Below are 21,014 nucleotides of genomic sequence, written 5' to 3' on the forward strand. Positions count from 1 at the left end.
ACACTTCCAACTCTGCCATCCAGTATTTTGGTTTCCAAAGACAGAATTTTCAAATTCTTTCACCAAAAAAATGAGTGAATCCTATCCAATTTAAAGAAATGGCCTTCCAAAGAGGACATGATTGTTTTAAAATTTTAGTTTGATTGCAGAATCCATAAGTAATATTTTCAGGAAAGGGAAAGGCATTTAGAATTTTTACTCTGTTTGAAACTTTTCCTATCTATTGCCAAAATGTCTATCCTCAGCAGATATACCTAAGGAAATAATTTTGATTTGATTGGACAGGAAGCTGCCATGCATGTAGAACCAAAGATGATGTAATCCCACAATATAATAATTTTATCTACACACTATCAGATTATATTAGATCTACCATCTCAGGGGATTGATCAGCTGCTGGGGCAGAGTAGACCTCATTTCTGACTGAATTGGCAGGGTTCTTATTTCAAAAGCCAGGATTATAACATATTCTACATTTCAACACTAAGACCTGTTGGATAAATCATTGTTATATATAAAAATTCTGAATGAAAGAAATAGGATCTTCTTTTTATGTATATCTACATAAAAGTGTCCTTTTTCCAAATTCTCAACAAGGGGTTTATATTTGTACATTGCCTGGAATGGTAGGCATCCAAAACGTCTTTGCTAAATAATTATAATTCATATGTATAAGTTCAAATGCAGGCCCTAGTCTGTTATTGACCTTTTTTTTTTCCCCTCAAGCACCTAGCATATGTCCTTCCCAGCACTTAGCAGGACTAATATTCTGGGTGTGTGTGTGTGTGTGTGTGTGTGTGTGTGTGTGTGTGTGTTTTGAGTGTATAAATAAATGTTTTGCTAAATTGTACAAATAGAAGGAAAGAGTAGAGGAATGAAGGAGTTGACCAACATTTTTGAAAACAATATTTAATTCAGCAATGCTCCAGAAACATAAGCGAATCTTTTAAGGTTAGCGTCAGGACTGGTTTTGATGTATTAAAGAAACTTGCCAAAAAAAAAAAATGAAGACTTGAGCTATTAGGCAGAAATAACAATGGCATTAATGGTATTTCTTCCTGAAGGAGAATCAAGGAGTCAAGATCACTACCTAAAAACAGTAAAATAGAGGCAAATAGATCATGTGATACTCAGTGGAGAAAAGGAAAGAAAATCATTTCTCTCTCTCTCTTATTTTTTAGGCTAAATCAAGGGATGATGCCCAATTAACTTCTGGGTCAAGTCATGCCCTAGAAAACTTCATATTTGTCTGATGTCACTGTGTTGTATGGCTATAAAGCAGGACTTGATGTGAGATGGCAATATCGTAACCCCCAAATGAGAATGTCACAAAGTGATAAGTTTGCCTCACTCCAATCTTATCTAACCATACATGTTCCTCTAGTATTTCAGGCAGATATCATTGCTCAAAGGTCCACTGGCATCTTCAAGGAACGCATGCCCTGTTTTCAACCATTTGTCTTTCAAGTATAAGAATCAATCTGCACAGGACAAGTCAGTATGAATCCATTACAGTTTTGTAATGGCATGTGCAGCTTGCAACAAGACAGAAATTTTCCTGGCTGGGCACTACTCAAAGATATTGTAAATCTTCACAGGGACCTATATCTGTTATGAATAGGTTGTTTGTAATGAGCTATTTCTTCCCAACACAAGGACAACAAAATTTCTGTTTTAATCACTTCAGCATGTCATTTCTCTACAAATAAATAAATACCATATTTTGCATAACTAATGCTACTTTCCTTCAAAGATCATAACGACCATAGCAAACGTTCATTAAACGTATTGCAAGACTCTATTGAAATTATTCTTTCACTGTAATACGTGTGAAATAATTCCAGCCTCCTGTTTTACCCTCTCCCCCCATTTTATTTTATTTTCAAATATGGCATTTGGCTTTCCAAGTCTGAGGAGAGACCACTTAGATAAATATGTCCAACTAGCCTATTGTACTATGAGACAGACGTACTAATTAAAGATAATTCAATTTGATCAACTATAATTGGACAATTGTAATGATGACATAAAATAAGATGACATAAAATTCTGGTGAAACAAGAATTAATGGGGCACAAGCACATCTCCCAGTTATCACTGTGATGTAACATGGGCAGATGGTGCTCAGGGCGATGCCTAGATGAGATATATCGTACTGACCTCTCTTTGACCTGGAGCTGACTCCATAGAACAACTACTAGTTTTAAGGCAAGAGCTTAAAATGAATATCCTGGCTTGATTTGTTTAATAAAAATTAAACAGCAAAGATGGATTTACTAAATAAATTGTATTGCACTAAAACACTATGCAGATTTCTTTTTCCAGATAACACTTCCTTCAGGCACTTTCTGCATATGGGAAATGAAAATATTAATTACGAAAGAAGAGCTAAGTGCTTGCTCAGGGATGACTGGGTAATAGAAGCCCTTCAGCAGATACAAGTAATGTGTTAAATAATCATAAAATGGTACAAAGTACTAGATACAATTTCTCTTGATTTCAAAAGTGGATAAAGTCTACTCCTGTGACTTCAAAGACTACAGATGTAACACATGTTAACAAATTAATATTCTTCCACATCTTACAACCTTCGGCCTGGGCAATCTCCACATCCAAGCACATCCACCTTTCAAATTAGAGAGAACTGAGAATAAAGCATTTTAGTCTCTAAGATTATTTCTAAGAGATGTAAACCATTTAATCATAAATCTTAGGAGACAAAACAAGCAGGAATTAATAGTGTTAAAGGATATATGATTAATTGCTATAAAGATTAACCCAGACAGAGGATTTAATAGGAAGTAAAGGAAAAAAAAATTAAATGTCCCAAATTCTCACTAACATACTTTGATTTCAGTGGGTCTTGATGGGGAGGGGATTAATTTGAGTTAATGTACAGTTAAATTATAACATGCTTTTCAGGGAATGCAGATTTATTACATTCTAACACAGTAACACTACGAGAGAAATAAGAACATAAGTTATGTGTCATTTCTTAGCGATTCTGAAAGGAATGCTAATAAAAAGGTAATAATCACTTATAATTTACATATTTTACCAACAGAATCTAAGTGATGTACAACACTGCTACAGGAATTTGTTCTCATCCTTCAAGGTCACTTCTGTGAACCTTTCCAGACTCTCTGGCATGGTCAGTGACACTCTGCAGTACCTGTGTACTTGTCTGTGTAAATATCTTTCATATCTGTCCATTTCTCTCAATCACCATGAAGACCACCCTAGTCTAAGGTAGCATATCCTTTTTCTGTAGAACTGGTGAAACAGCTTCCTAACTGGTCTCTGGCATCCATCCTTACTCCAATTCATTCTCATTTTAGCCAGAGTAACTTCTAAAATATAAATAGGATCAGGCCCTACCTTGCTTGGTACCTTCAATAAAAGTCTCATTCCTTGGGAATCTGTATCGCCAGAGACTACACAGTCTTTCAGGTGGCTTGAATGGTCTGTAATCATGAGTTGTGTGACCTGGCCTCTGCTACTGTCACCAGTCTCACCCGTGCCTCATCCCCTTGATCTCTCCTCCAACCACACAGGCCTTGAGTACCTGCGCTTAGTCCACCTTGTGGTCATTGCACACACTCTCTTCCCCTCTCCACACCTTCACATAATTCATTCCTACTCACCCTTTTGTAAGGTGCATCAAGAGACACCCTTCCGAAAGCCATCCCAAGAACACACGCAATGTACTCTGGAGGAGTGGGCTTACTAGGCAACACAGCTTCCAAAAAAGTCTCTCAGGCCTTCCTTCCCACCAAATTGCCATCCCAAAGCCTCTTATATTCAGAAATCCCGGAGTCCTCCCTGCCTCCCAGAGCTCAACTCCAATATCACCTTTTCAAGAAAGCATACCCTGGACACTGTTCCACCCCCTTCTAGAACAGATCATGTCGCCATCCCATTAAACACTCATTTAGCACCTGTGATTCTCTTTCAACACTTAACAATGATTGTATTTAAAATACGAATTACACTGCTACTTGTTTTGTGCCATTCTCCTCAAACAGCATGTAAGTAATCACCATGAGGGATTTCTTTTGCATCTGCATTCTCTGAACCAAGAACAAAGTAAGCGTCTAGTTGTTTATTAAGATAAATCAAGTAAGAAAGAAGATAAAACTGCCTTTCAGTGGTTACATCAACGTAGATATTCAGATCTGTGTTCTACCTCTCAATACAAAATGAATAAATCAGCATTTTGAATTTAAATACAAAATAGCAATGTGCTCTTAAGGTATCATTTAAGTGAAACATTCAGTATGGCTGAGTGGCGTAAGTGCATTAACTCATATTTTTTGAAGAAATTTGCTGGTGGTCTTATAACACTAAGAAATTGAAACAGCTTCTGCTTATTTTAGTAAGATATTCATTCATAAAAACTGCACTTCCTCACAGCTGTGATTTTCTCTCCAGTGTTTTCAAATTGTTCTCCCTTTGTAGATAGTGCAAATGGGGGTGCGTTCCCCAAGTCAAAAACCAGTCACTGGTAAAGCAGGGAGAGTATTCCAGACTCAAACCACCAAAGCCTTGATCCTCTTAAAATGGTATAATCCAAAAGGCATAGTGATTTCACAGCATATTAAGAGAATATTAGACAGCAAAAAGGAAAGAAGACACCTCCTTGTTCTCATCAATCAAATTAGAAAGTTCAAAAAAATTAAAGAGCATTATTATTCATAACAAATATCTCATTAATATATTTTTTTTTAAATTGTGGTTAAAAATACTTAATATGAGATCTACCTTCTTAACAAATTTTTAAGTGTACTGTATTATTAACCCTAAGCACAATGTTGTCAGCAAATCTCTAGAACGTTTTTTACCTAAAATTCATAACTAAAATTCTATTCCGTTTGAATAGTGACTCCTCACTTTCCCTTCTTCCTAGTTCCTGGAAACCACCATTCCACTTCCTGCTTCTATGAATTCACTACTTTAGATACCTCATATAGTATAACTGGAATCATGCAATATTTGTCCTTCTGCAACTGGCTTAATTCCTTTAGCATATATCCTCAAGTTTCACCCATGTTGTAGCACGACAGGATTTCCTCCTTTTTATGTCCAAATAGTATTCCATTGTATGTATATGACATATTTTCTTTATCCATCCATCTGTCAATGGATAGTCAGGTTTTTTCCACTTCTTAGCTATTGTGAATAATACTTCAGCGGACACAGAAGTGCAAATATCACTTTGACATACTAATTTTAATCCTTTTAGATAAGTAAACAGAAGTGGGATTGCTGGATCATATGCTAGTTTTATTTTTAATTTTTTAAGGACCCTCCGTGTTTTCCATAGCAGCTGACCATTTTACATTCCCACCAAGTATGCACAAGGGTTCCAATTTCTCTGCATACTGACCAACACTTAATTTGTTTCTGTTTCTGTTTTCTAATGGTCATAACTAACAGGTCGGAGCTTTGTTCTTCTTTCTCAAGAGAGTTTTTATCTATTCAGGGTCTTTTGTGTTTTCATATGAATTTTAAGGTTTTTTTTTTTCTATTTCTGTAAAGAATGCCAGTTGAATATTTACAGGGATTGCATCGAATCTGCAGATTGCTTTGGGTAGTATGGGCATTTTAAAAATGTTGTCTTCCAATCCATGAACAATTATTTGTGTCTTTTATTTCTCTCATCAGTGTTTTGTAGATTTTAGAGTACAAGTCTTTCAATCCTTTGGTTAGGTTTATTCCTCTGTATTTTGTTCTTTTTGATGCTATTATAAATGAAATCTTCTTAATTTCCTATTCAAATTGTTCATTGTTAGTACTATATAGAAATGAACTAATTTTTGTATGTTGATTTTGTATCCTACAACTTTGCTGAATTTGCTTATTAGCTCTAATGTGTGTATGTGTGTGTGTGTGTGTGTGTGTGTGTGTGTGTGTTTGATCTTTAAGGGTTTTCTATGTATAAATTTATGTTACCTGTGAACAGAGATAATTTTACTTCTTTCTGACTTGAAAGCCTTTTATTTGTTTTTCTCACCTGAGTGCTCTGGCTAGGACTTCCAATACAACATTGAACAGAGTGGTAAGAATAGGCATTCTTTTCTTGTTCCTGATCTTAGAGGAAAGTCTTTCAGTTTTTTGCCATTAAATATAACATTAGCTGTGGGCTTTGCATATATGATCTTTATTATGTTGAAGTAATTTCCTTTCATTCCAAGTTTGTTGAGTGTTTTATTATGAAAGAATGTTAAAATTTGTCAGTACTTTTCTGCATTTGTTGAGATGATCATGTGATTTTTATCCTTTTCTGCTAATGTGATGTATCACATTGATTATTTTTCTCATGTTGAGCTATCTTTGCCTCCTGGGGATAAATCACACTCGGTCATGGTGTATGATCCTTTAAATGTGGTGTTGAATTTTGCTCGCTGGTGTTTGTGTAGAATTTCTAGATTTATTTATCAGAAATACTGGCCTGAAGTTTTGTTTTGTTTTGTTTTGTTTTTCCTTGTTTTATCTGTCTGGCTTTGGTATCATAGTAATGTGGTCTCATAAGGTAAGTCTGGAAATGTTTCTGCCTATTTAATTCTTTGCCAGTTTGACAAGGATTGGCATTTATTCCTCTTTAAATGTTTGGTAGATTTCACCAGGGAATCCATCTTGTCCTGGTCTTTTCTTTGGGATATTTTAGATTACTGATTCAATCTCCTTACTAGTTTGGGGTCTGTTCAGAACTTTTTTATTTGTCTTTTTTTTAGGTTATTCAATCTGTTGGTGTATAACTATTCATAGTAGTTCCAATTCTTTTAATTTCTGTAACATCAGTTGTAACATCTCTTTCAGCTCCATTTTAATTTATTTGAGTCTTTTCTGTTTTTTATTAGTTAATGTAGCTAAAGGATTGGCAATTTTGTTTACTTTTTCAAAAAAGGAAAAATTCTTAATTTTGCTGTTTTTTTCCTACTCTCTCCTTCATTTATTTCGGTTTTAATCCTCATTATTTCCTTCCTTCTTCTAACTTTAGGATTAGTTTGTTTTTACTTTTCTAGTTCTTTGAAGTGTAAAGTTAGGTTGTTTATTTTAAATCTTTTTTTTTTCTTTTTTTAATATAGGCATTTATCACTATGAACTTCCTTCTCTCTTTCTAGTTCATTGAAGTGTGAAGTTAGGTTGTTTATTTTAGATCTATGTTCTTTATTTAAGTAGGCATTTATCAAGATAAACTTCTCTGTTAGTTCTGCTTTCACTACATCCCGTAAGTTTTGGTATGTTGTGTGTTTTTGTTTTTATTAGTCCCAAGACGTTTTTGAACTTCCCATTTGCTTTCTTCTTTGAACCATTGGTTGTTGGAGAATGTGTTGTTTAGTTTCCAAATATTTGTTATTTTTCCAGGTTTTTATCTTTTTTTTTTCCTGCCATTTGTTTCTAGTTTCATTTCATTGTGGTTGGAAATATACTTGGTATAATATCAATCTTAACTTTGTTAAGACTTGTTTTGTGACCTAACATGTGATCTATCTTACAGAATTCTCCTTGTGCACTTGAGGAGAATGTATATTCTGATGCTACTCTGTTTCCCCCAAAATAAGACCTAGCCGGACCATCAGCTCTAATGTGTCATTTGGAGCAAAAATTAATATAGGACCCAGTGTTATACCATATAAGACCCTTATATTCAAAAAGACCGGGCCTTATATTAATTTTTTTTCCAAAAGACGCATTAGAGCTGATGGTCCAGCTAGGTCTTATCTTCCATGAAACACAGTATTGGATGGAATGCTCTTTATATGTCTGTGAGGTCTTTTTGATCTACAGTGTTATTCAGCTCTTCTATTTCCTTATTGATCTTCTGTCTGGGTGTTCTCTCCATTATTGAAAGTCACGTATTGAAATTCTCTATTATTATTGTATTGCTGTCTATTTCTCCCTTCAGTTCTGTCAATATTTGCTTTATATATTTGAATGTTCTGGTGTTGGGTGCCTATATGTTTATAATTGTTATATCTTCTTGGTAAACTGACCCTTTTATCATTACATAATATTTTTCTTTGTCTCTCTTGACAGTTTTTGACTTAGCCTATTTCCCTGATATAAGTATGCTCATCCCTGCTACCTTTTGGTTACAATTTACATGGAATATCTGTTTTTTTAAAACTTATTTTGTAACTTTTTGTTTGTTTTATTGTGTGTGTGTGTGTGTGTGTGTGTTTCCAGGGCCCACCAGCTCCAAGGCAAGTTGTTGATCTTCAATCTAGTTGTGGAAGGTGTAGCTCAGCTCCAAGTGCAGTCGCAGTTTTCAATCTTCAGTCGCAGGGGGCGCAGCTCACCATCCCATGTGGGAATTGAACTGGCAACCTTGTTGTTGAGAGCTAATGCTCTAACCAACTGAGCCATCCACCTGCCCATGGAATATCTTTTTCCATCTTTTCCCTTTCAGCCAACATGTGTCCTTAAATCTAAAGTGAGTCTCCTATACACAGCATACAGCTTAAGCTTATTTTTATTATTCATTCAGCTACTCTATCTCTTTTAATTGTAGGGTTTAATTCATTTACATTTAAAGTAATTATTTTAGGGAAGGACTTACTATTGACATTTTGTTAATTGTTTTCTGCCTGTCTTGTAGCTTTCGTGTACCTCTTTTTTTCTCTTGCTATCTTCCTTTGTGTTTCATGGATTTTGAATCATGTGCATGATTTGATTCTTCTCTCGTTTTCTTTTGCATACCTTCTATAGGTATTTTCTCTGTGGTTACCATGGGCTTACATAAAACATCTTACGGTTATAATAATCTAATTTAAGCTGATAAGCTAACTGGTAACAATTAAATTTCAATTATATACTCTACACTTTTCCTTTTCCTCCATATTTTGTTATTAATGTCACAAATTACATTGTTTTATATGGTATATCTATGAGCATATTTTGGTAGGTATAGTTATTTTTCTATACTTTTGTATTTCAATTTCTTTAGTTCTTAATATAGGAACTATAGCACTAAACATTGAGCTTAGTGCATATATTAATATGCTCTTGTCCAAGTCTTAATTAACTTGAAAGTTGAAGTATACTGATTCAAATAGAGGGAGACTCTTGGGAAACTAATATGCATGACATATTGGGTGTGTTGTTCCCAAGTGCCAGTCTCCCCATTTTTCCAATGCTAGATGCTCTATTGACTCTTTTCTGTGTGCCAGGAGCAGATAAGTTTGTGTGAAAGATTTTGGGGGGTGCTAAGCAGGGCAAAGGCATGTGCCATCCCCTGTGCTGAAATTCATGATGGAGGAAATACATAAATAATAAAATGTGCAAAAATAACATTATGGAATTGATTTATAAATGAAGAATAGACAGAGTTAGGGAATGGAGGGGGAAAGAAAAAAGAAAGGGAAGAAGGAAGGAAGGAAGGAAGAAAGGAAGGAAGGAAGGAAGGAAGGAAGGAAGGAAGGAAGGAAGGAAGGAAGGAAGGAAGAGAGGGAAAAAGGAAAAAAGGGAGAACAAAAAGAAGACAGGAAATGAGGGAGAGAACAGTCACAAACTGAGTGATCTCTCAAAAAAGAAAAACACAGAATCAGGTTGAATGATGCTATGCACAGAATCAAACTGGAACATATATGAATGGACCTTCCTCTGACTATGGGACAGTCTGGCACACACCACTGAAGTTCCCTTGAAGCAGCCTACCCAGCTTTTTTGAGTTGTCACAACCTGAATTTAAGAGAGAATCATGATCTGGGATCAGTATTTCTTTGGTCTAACTTTTACATGGTATTATTTTTCTGATGAATGATTTGTAACAGATATTGTCTAAATTAACCAAAAGGTTGAAAATCCTTCTGAGTTAAAAAATAAGCCAGATTCCGAGTTGTCAGTGGTAAGCCATCTGTGGATTGGCCTAAAGGCGAGGGTATGGATTAACAGAAATGACAGGCCCTCTTCCAGTTGAATGATCTCCTCTCCTTGGAGACTTGACATTTTAGTAAAGTTTTATCTAATTGGCTTTGCTTTGGCCTATATGTTTTAAATTCACATTTAATGAATCATTGCCTCCTCTGTGATTCCCTATTATTTTGCTTCTGTGTTTTGTATTTCATTCAATAAATATTGATTGACTGCCTATTCTGTACCAGGAACTATGCTAGTGATAAAATAGTAAACTGTAGATAGGGTAGCAACTTAGCAGAGCAGAATTCCTTGAATAAACAAGTGTGCTGAGTGATGAAAGGGAGACATACAGGGACTCTGTGAGGGATCTCCCCTGCTACTGAACCTGTTCCCTGATGGTGATTTTTATATCTGTGGGCATGTCCTTCTTTCCTACTAAATTATAAGCTTCTCAAGAGCAAGGGCCATCTTTTATTTGTCAACTCACACCCTCCTTGCCATTGCCTCACAATATGATTCTTATTGTTTAGTAAATACTGTTTGAATTATACTTGGAGAATAAGGGACTTGGGTTTAGGCAACACGCCCTACTTCTAAGTCTGCTGCTAACCTAGCTCTCATCGTGGACATGTTTCTATAACTTGCTAAGTTCAAACGACCCTATTTGTAAAATTAAGGGAGTGGACTAAAGAGCCTACGAGGTCATATTCTGTGGTTTCTGAAATACAGGCATAGCTCATGGGTGACATCCCATCAACATCTTTAGGTTTAATCACAATGTCTGCCAAATGACTGCAGGAATATAGAGGTCATGTATTATTATCATAAACATTTAGATTTATTATTATTTTTAATACATAGCAAGGTGGTTAAAAACTATGGAATAATGACTTTTTTAGCTTATTTTCTCAATTTTACATTCTTTCAATAATCTTTGCCAAATAGAGACGCAGGATGACATAGTGGTTAGAAGTAGAGACTCTAAAGTCACACTGTTCTAGCCATCCTGCCTCTACTACTTGTTCAAAGACTGAGACAAGCACCTTTATCCCTTTCCTAATAGCTCTTCACTGAGCTCATCTAAGAGCTGAGGACATTTTAATTGCTGCATAAATATTTGAAGTCTCATGACATTTGTCCCATTTAAACATTTAAAAGATATTTTTGTCTAATATGAAAAGCTTTGTACCACATTTGTGCACTTATTTTCTCCCAGTCATCACAGAAGAGGCATGAGCTCTAGAATTAGACTTCTGAGTTTACTTAACTTCTGTGTGTCTCAGTTTCCTCTTCTATAGAAAGGTTGATAATAGTTCCTACCTCCTAGAATTGATGTGAGAATAGTATGAGTTAATTTTTGTAAAGCACTTAGCACAGTGTGTGGTACCTCATAATGCACAACAAACTTTATCTATCATCCTCATCATCATTCTCATCGTTATCACCTTCCCCACTTCAAATATAAATTCCAGAGGCTGACATTTAAAAATTCAGCAGTGACCATATACAGACACTCAATAAAGGTCAACTGATTTCCATTGAATGTCAGAATTCCATATTGGTCCTTAACTTATCTTCCTAACTTCTATTTTTGAACAGGGCACTGTAGCCCTGGGCCAAGTGCTAAATAACATCATCACAAACAATGTATGTACTATTTGGCCAGTACTTACAATGTGTCTTAAAGACAGGTATTTCATTTGATCCTAATATAACATTATATGATTAACACTGACATGCCAATTTAAGATACAGATATTGGCTTATAAAAATCCTGTAAATTTCCTGTGGGCATAGCAAAAATAAAATCAAGGTTCATACAACATTGGAACCTGTGCATGAAAACCTGTGCAAAATAGCATTTAACTTCCATGTTAGACTTTCATTTTAGAAAATACTGCTATATCCTGGATCCTCAAAATAGCCCCATATGACAGGTTAAACTAAGGTTCATGGTTGTAAAATGATGTGTCTAGGATTAGACAGTTAGTAAGTGATATTGTTGGAACCATAATGCAAAGCTCGGTGTTCAGTCCAAAATCTTTCCGCAGTTCCATTTTTTCTCACTCAGCAGACTTCCTTTCTAGGATGAATACATGACATCTTGTCACTCCCTTTGCCATCAAAAACTGGATAAAAGATGAGAAACATTTAGTGAATCTAGAATTTAAGGTTATAAGTTTGGTGTTAGCAAAATAATTCGTATTTGCCTTCTCTGTTCCTATTTACGATCCTAAGGAGATATTAATTAGGTTTTTGAGAGGTCTGAAGGACATATATTCCTAAACTTGAAAGGCTGAAATGAAAATAAAGTTTGTGTCTTAATTATATTTTCTCATACAAGTTCAGGAGCATCTGCTGTTTCTTGCAGCCATGAGAAAGAGGTTCAAGTTTATGTAAACCCCATTTCTTTTGACTGTATAACTGATTTAATTATAGTAACTGCAGTTACCATTTATTATCTGCTATGAATGTGCCAAGAAATACACAGAATAGATCTAATTCTTTCAGCAACTATGAAAAACAAATGTCATTATTCCCACTTCTAGAGGGGAAAAAATGATGTTTCGAGAAGTTAAGCAATTGCTCAAGGTCATGTGGCTATTAAATGGCAAAGTCATGATTCAAATCCAGGTTAGTCTGATTCTAAATTCTGATGTTTTTTTACTCTATCATGTTGCTTTTGATCTTCTATCTTCCTTTGGCTGATATAAGTAATTTAAATGTTAAACTCTGAGTTAAGCTATGGGGGCTTCTGAGGAGAAACAAACAAACAAACAAAAAACTCAAGCACTAACTATGCAAAAACCTGTGTTGGTCAGAAGTCCAAGCAGGAATGAGTTGTCAGCTACTTTGGGGTGGAGTTCTTTGCCACCTCACAGGGAATATTCATTTAGGCCTGCTGGGCTTAATGAAATTCAGTATTGTATACCCAAATACCAATGTGCCCGCTGCGACACCTTTCAAGCAAATCTTCTTTATTCTAGCTTTTGCTCGTAAGGCAACAAAGCAGACATGATGTGTAAATTATCTGTGGGTTGGGTTCTAAGACACCCGGCTTAGAGCCCAGGTACTGATACAAAATATACATTTGGGAGAATTCATCTCACGCAAATGTATTAGCATGCAGTTAACAATAAAATGCTTTCTTTTCTGCAGAAAGGTCATTTATTTATTGCTTGGAATCTGTACTTTCAGTGTAATTTGTGCAGCGAGAATTGTACATCACTTGGAATGCAATTTCCTAAATATTCATTAGCTAGTAAAATATAAAATCAGGTATCTGATATTTCTCCTTCTTTATTTTTACAATTTTCCATTGAAGACAATATTGCTTTCCCTCTTTATGTAGGTAATACATAGCCAGTCTGGAGGACAATGGGGGCACTTATCGCCTCCTTGCATCCAATCTTCTCGATGGCCTTTTTCAATTAGGCAGGTAGTACATTAGAAACAGCATTTATTCTACCCAGAACATATTACTAGTCAATATGGTTAGTGTGCCATGGCGGGCAGGCTGCCTTTCATCTCCAGAAAGCAACAGATCATTCAAGATCAAAATCAATCTCATTCAAGAAAGAAAAGAAAGTGAACTAAGGGCTGTAAGACAAATTCTTCCAGTGGGGAGCATCCAACAGGGAGTCCCAATTATAGAGCTGCAGTTCAGGTTCTTGACGAGACCCAACAGAGCCCAGGTGAGTAGCTGAGTGGAAGTTTTGCACACCTAAATATTATTTCCATGCACCATTTGCATTCCTATCCCCTTTTCAGACATCACCATGGCTATTCCTATCCACTGCCTTTTGGTTGTTCACATGCAAAATTCCTGTTGCTTTACATAGCATTCTACATGGAAAAAGGGGAAGGACTAATACTGCTCTGTTCTCTTGGTATAAGTAAAGGTCTTTTGAAAACTTCACAAAGTGTTTCTGAAAATCAAATTGTGCTGCTAAGCATCTGCATTCCAATGGCTCCCCAACTAGTGAAAATACAACCACTTTCAATTTAAATTAGGCTCTGAGTAGCATATGTTTCCTTATAACCTAGGGCCATGTCAACTGTCGGTTTGGGTCCGTGACTCACTTTGCATTCAGTTGACAATTCCTTCTTTGTGAAATTGCTAATCTCTGCTATATCCTTTTGCTGGTCTGGAAAGGAGCTGCTCCCTTTTCAAAGGTAATCTAAAGCAATCATTTCTGGTTCCTACTAACTTTGGCAGTTAACAGGTACAATTAACTTACTGAAAAGTAAAAGTATATTTACACTCTTTTCTTAAAGCCAAACTCTTTGAGTGAGAATGAAGAAACCCATATAAGTACAACATTTACAACAAAATAAATGTCTTTAAGCAAACAAATAAATAACCATATAAAGGAAACCATCATTATCTTAGCATTAAAATCCATAATGCTTAGCTTTACATTAAGCTTCTTTGAGAGTCGGTTCTATGAGCTTAAGTGTTTATATTTCTAATCCTCATAATACCACAAAAAGTGGGAATTACCTTATTCTAAGCATTTGAAGTCTTAGACAAATCATCTAAAGCTTGCTAGTGCCTGAGGATATTATGGTCACAAAACAATAACGCTTTTAAGAAGAATGGTGGGGTTCAGAGAAAAGGAGCTGAGTTGTGTATGTGAGCATGTGTGTGCTGGGGGTGGGGGTGAGGGTAGAGAAGGTGACAGCCATGGGTTTCTGCTACCAAACTATAGGCTCCACCTTCATCTGGGATACTTCCACATGCCATGCAAGCTGGCATATCCCCACAATACCCAAATATTAAACAGTTTCCCAGAGCAACAGACTCTGGAACTTCACTAAATCAATATTTAAATTGGAAGTTACTCTCACAGCCTCCTTCCGTAAGATTATGCCAATCTTATGTTTCAGTCTCCAGGAATCCCACACAAACTCAGGGTAGAGGAAAGCTTTTGTTGTTGCAATCCCCAAATGTTTGGCTTTTATGCCAACAATGCTCATCCTTTTCCCGAGATACACCCTAGAACTTTTAAGGGCTGACCTGCATTGGTGACTGTTTAAGTACGGAGGTCTCACGGGACACACCTGTGCATTCTGCTGGTTCTTCCCCATGACTTCATTGCTATTCTTACCCATGAGCAGACAAAGAAGCGTTAATTTACCAGAAAGAAGTGACACACAACATACTTTTCTGAGTCTCCGTGAGCTTTCAAGCATACTGTCTCTGTTGACATTTGCACCTCTCAAAGGGAGCAAAATATTGAAATAGTTGAAACCTATTTGTCCACAACATTAAGAACCAAATATAGGAAACAATTAGGGATGAAGAATTTTATTCATGCATTCAATAAACATTAAGTGTATGCCTATTATGATCCAGCATTATGCCTGATATTCAGTTTACAGCAATGTATAAGCGACATATTTTCCCTGCCCCGTGATTGATTGCAGACCAATGGTGGAGACCTTGAACAAATAACTAAACACAATCATTTAATTACAACTTTGATAATGGTGATAAAGGAGAAGTTTAGAGGCTATAAGAGTATTTAAGAGAGGTTTCAGAGACAGCTTCCCTGAGGAAGTGACATTTCAAACAAGAAATCTGGAATATATGAGAATAAAATCTGTCCCACTCTGGCTCAACTTGGCAAATAAAACCAGAATGTGTTAAATTAACTAACAATCTGAAATGTATGTAGCTGAACACACACACACACAAACACACACACACACACAAAGGTATTCCATAGCTAAAACTTACACCCCCAAATGTGTTTCCTTATTATTTAAAACGGATGCCTGCCATAACCAACTCACAGCCTTATAGTTTAAATAAAGTCATTTACAATAAAAATAAAGAATAAAGCTAAGGGCAGACAAGGAAGAGAGGGAAGGGAAGAAAAAAAGATGAAAGGAAAGAAGGAAGGGAGGAAAAGGTGGACAACAGTTTTAACATGGCTTCAAAAATAACACAAGTTTATACCATTGCTGGCCACTGCACTGGGTAGCAATATTTTTTGTGCTGCTAGGATAAAATTAAAAAACAAAACCAAATGAACAAATATTTTTAAAAACAAGACTTTTCTTATTTTAATAATAAGGACATGCCCCAGATAGGAATTGCTGGAATACTTGTTGAGTAAGAGGCTGGAACTACTGACAGGTACCTAAGGAATTCTGGACTAAACATCCGTGCTGAGACAACCCTTATAAAGCAATATGTGGATGTTGACGATTGAGGTTTTTCCAACCGCTTCAAAGCTTTAAGCCCGGAGTTTGTACGTCATTTCAAACTCCCTACATTGTTCCTTTATAGGATCTTTGATGGATAGGGTATTTAAAAGCTCAGAAGGGAGCAATGAATTTAAATCTGACCTCCACCATCTAACCGCTATGGTTTCTCAGACAAGTCACTTAACATCTCTCAGCGTCAGTCATCTCATCTGTGATATGAGGATGATGCTTATTTCTTAGAATTGCTTTTAGTATTAAATGTGGTAATGCTTGTAATGTACTTAGCACCATGCCTATCTGGTACATTGCAAGGGTTCACATTTTAGGGTTCTTAGTGGTGATGGTGGTGAAGAAGGAGGAGGAGGAGGAGGATGACAGGATATGAAGAAGCCTATTGCAATGAAAGGGCTGAATTAAGATATTTAATAACTCCGAGTCCTGAAAAGATTACTAGCCCATCAATATAATCAAAAATAAATATTTACTCTTATAATTAATGTTATGCATATTTATGCAGAAATTAAAATGCTTCTTTCTAGATTTCTCTGGTTGTAAAAGTTTGGGTATGTTTCCCAATGGGGCCTTTTCTCAATTTTTGGTGCTCATGCTTTGCTAATCTTCTAAGCACATCCTTAGCTTGCCTCTTCGGTAATTCAACAACATAAAGATTGGGAGACACTAAAATTATAGTAATAATAATAATAATAATAATGAGGAGGAGGAGGAGGAGGAGGAGGAGGAGGAGGAGGAGGAAGAAGAAGAAGAAGAAGAAGAAGAAGAAGAAGAAGAAGAAGAAGAAGAAGAAGAAGAAGAAGAAGAAGAGGAAGAAGAAGAAAGGTGATTTATCTGATTAAACACTATGGTAATTGAAGGATAGCTGTTATAGCCTCTTGATGAAGAATGATTTGATTTCTTTAGTTCCATCTCTCCCTTTTATCCAGTCTTGTACTGCAAGCAGAAGTGTCTGTTGTGCTTGATTCAATTCAGCTTCTCCCAACCATTTTCAACCCTCACTTAACGCCATGCCGCCTTGTCATGCCACAAAACAGTGCCTACCCAGGTAGTAACCAGCCGCTCACTAGTTACTGAGACCCATGAAAGTCATATGGATCAACTTCCTCACCGCATTTCTGATTATTGACCCATTTTCTTGGCTCTCAGTGGGTCCCTTCTCCTGGTGGGCCATCATCTGTGGTGCTAAGTCCCAAGTTAGCAACATGTTAAATAACCAGCATGGCATACCAGGAGCCAAGTCTGGGAAGGCAGCTACTTTTCTCACCCTGAAGTAAGCCTATGGCTACACAGCTTTTCTGGGTTGGAGAGACACAGACCACGGATGACTGCAGGAGGAGGGGAGGAGGAGAAGACAAGCTGAATGAATTTGTTGAGGGGAGGTGTAACTGAGTATCCATGAATTAAATATTCTTGACCTTATCCTTAATTCCCAAACTCAATCCAAGGATTCTCTCCCTCTTTTCTTTCTCCACATATATACACACAGCATTAAGCTTTCTGTGATCTTGATAAAAAAATCAATCTGTGAGATTTAACTATAATAAATATGATTGGGTCTGACATTCTTTATCAGGATGGTTTTCTTTCAACTTTATTTTATTGATTTAAATGTGCACATTTTATGTGAACATGGGCAAGTACATTAAACTCTGTAAGCTTTAGTTTACTTATATGTAAAATTGAGCTTTATAGTACTATCTACCCCATAGAGATGTTGTGAGATGCCTAGACTCTTTCTTCACACAGCTAACAAAAGGGGAACCTAGGACCTAAACCCATGTGGTCTGACTTCAGAGCAGAGACCATGGTTAGCTCACTATAGTGAGTACTTAATAAAAGTTGGCTATCATTACTACTATTATTCTTACTATTGCATTCATGAAAAAAAAATTAGAAAATCCAGACAAACAAAGAGAAAAATTATCCACAATATCTTTCTTATAGATAACAATTTTTAATATTTTGGTACCATCATTCCAGACTTTTTTCTATACACATTTTCTCCAAAAGTAGTGTACTATCTTACTGTTTTAAATTGATTTTTATGTTTAACACATTGTTGATGTTCTCTTTACATCAACAAGTATCATTCTTAGTTGATTTTATAGAGTAAGAGAAAAATTTGGTGTAAGGGACTAGACAATCTGATATCTCTGATCACGTCTCCCATCTCTGATAATGGTCTTAAAACCCATATTTCTTGTATTGTCTAAGCCTCCCTAATAGCCTCTGAGACTTACAGGCAAGTTCCCCAGGTCACTGACTCACAAAAAGACTTACTTGACAGAAGCTTCAGCAAACATAAAGCCTCAGAAACAGAAACAATTTTCTCTCTATCACACAAAATATAAGGAAGAGACAGTACTTCATAAAATATCATTACAGCATAGCAACCATGGATTTCACTAAGAGCTGGCAATTTAGCTAACATCCGGAGAAAAACCCACATGGGAATTCCTCACGGATAGAAGACAAATAGCCACAGATGCCACAGAAATACGAACGATAAGGAAGAAAGCGACGTAAAGTTTACCAGGATACTTATAAATACAAAAATATAGTCAAGAGAACAACTCACCAGAGGCCTAGGTCTACTGAAGTGCCACAATACCAGCATGCATCTTGCTACCAAAATGTAAATAAGAGGGACATTCATTCATTCATGAATAGTGTTTTTTAAAACCACAGTTTTAGCCAGGTATTAAATTTGCACAGGTCCAAGTCCACACCCACATGATTCTTATGTCCCCAACGTGGTGCAATGGTCCACCAAGGTCTGTCTACCTGATGCCCTTTCTCTTCATCATCTACTCAGTTTACCAGTCCCAGCCTTATTTCCCTGATGAACTCCAATCTGCCGAAGCAACCTGATCACCCTCTTCTCTGAAGATTTTTATACATAGGTTGAATATTTGATTTAATATTTCACAACTCATTGTTTTCTGAGATATGAAAAAGAAGTTCCCAATAAGTGGATTTTCTAGATAGTTTCCTGGTGACATCCTTTAAAGTCTTGAACAAATTCCTGAACTGCTATAAGCCTCATTTCTTTAAATATAGTGTTAATAATGCATCCTTTGAAATGTTCATGTGAGAATTAAATACAATTATATATATATATATATTATATATATATATATATATATATATGTCAGCTATCACAGTCTGTCATACATAATAGTGGTTATCATTATTAGTTATTAATTAATGTGGATTTGTTATTAGGCTGGTACAAAAGTAATTGCAGTTTAAATGGTTAAAAATTGCAAAAACTTCAATTATTTTTGCATCAACCTAATAACTAGGATCATTCATTACAAACATCTATTATTATAATGAATCACATTAGAGTATTGGCTACACAGATGAAAATGGCTTATTTCCCTTTATGTTAACTATCCAAAAATTGTTATGACATCTTGAGCACAAGTGTCCACATATTATTGAGGGTTTTCACATTTTTTACCCTCTGTATATCACTACCTTTTCAGTGGTCACTTAATTCCCCAGCTTTCTTTCCATACTTAATCACCTGGGTCAAGGAGAGTTAGGAGCTGATCAACTAGATGATAAAACGTGTTAGATGGAACTCTGTTAAAAGCAAGAGTAATAGAATAAAAGGAACCTACATTTATGAAGCATTAATGTACTAGCCACTATTAGAAGCATTATTTCATTAAATCCTCAACATGAATTTTTGAATTGGATCTTGTTCCTCATTTCCATTTTATAGTTCAAGCTGAGATATAAAGAGGTTACTTAGTTGTGAGTTTTATTCTCTATAGTGGACACAGTGGATATTCAATAAATGCACGTTAATATCTGTTCATCTATTTGTTTGTCTTTTTATTTTTAAGAAAATCCTGGGGAAAAGAATTTTAATAGATAGTCTTTCCTGCTTTCAGCGGACTTCACATGTCTTATGCCATTATTTCTTCCACCTCCATTTAATTCAACAGTATACATTATTTTTGTTTTTCCAATTTAAGAATGAGTCTGGACACTAGTGAGATATCTTTTGCTCAGTTTCTCTGTCAAGATCACCCCTCAGGAAGCAGAGCTGAACTTTGCACCCTGCTGTTCCATCATCTCCCCAAAGAAGAAGTCCCTCATTAAAACAATTTGCCTTAGAAGAGTCTTATTTTTACTCAGACGACATTGTTGCTACATACGCTTCTCAGAGCTTAAAATTATAAGCTAAATTTTATCAACATGTGAGTAGTTTAGCTTTTGCTCTCCAGAGAATGAAGTATAGAAAAATAATTATGGGGAATTTAATTTCTTCAGTATCAGTATATCTCCTAGCCATGCATTCATCTAAGCGCCACACTGGTTACTTAGAGATTAGGTTTGTGTATTCATGGGGACTACTATGTTTACTGAGATGCTTGAACCCAATTATAGAAAACCCCCAGCACAGCCAGAAATATGGTCACAGAGAAAAAGTAAAGAAAATAATGAGGTATCTCTCAGACAGTCTGGTTTATTTGCTGATTGGTAGTAACAAAAGAAGGCACTATCAGAGCATGCAGGCACATAAGCAGTATTTCTCAGCCAATAACCTAAAATTGCTTTTAACACAAAATCCCACCGGTCGCCTTAATCTCCCAGAGTTCCATTGTCCACACAGCCTCAGGAGAAAAACAATCTTCTACAGGACAGACACATAAAGCCTAGGTCTGCATGCACTGTATATTTACATGAAATCCAGAGATCCTCTAGGGAAATAAGTGGATCACTAGGCAAATGTTAGTGGCTTTGCAATATCTTAGCAACATTTGTTGTGGTTGTTAGTTATGGTTGTTGTGGTTGGTACTTAGACCTGAATGTAAGAGGTGGAAAGGAGATAAAAAAATGAAATAAATAAATATATACCTAGAACCTACTGTGAATCAGGCCATGTGCCAGGAAACACGCACATA

The 21,014-nt window shown here is 36.0% G+C and overlaps 1 protein-coding gene across 7 annotated transcripts in view; it reads right to left on the minus strand.

The window, feature by feature from the left end:
- DLG2 (discs large MAGUK scaffold protein 2) overlaps nucleotides 1-21,014 on the minus strand; it is a 1,856,054-nt gene that overhangs the window by 755,660 nt on the left and 1,079,380 nt on the right. The window lies entirely within an intron of this gene.

Source organism: Rhinolophus hipposideros (assembly GCF_964194185.1).
Source record: "Rhinolophus hipposideros genome assembly, chromosome: 10".
Classification (NCBI taxonomy): Eukaryota; Metazoa; Chordata; class Mammalia; order Chiroptera; family Rhinolophidae; genus Rhinolophus; species Rhinolophus hipposideros.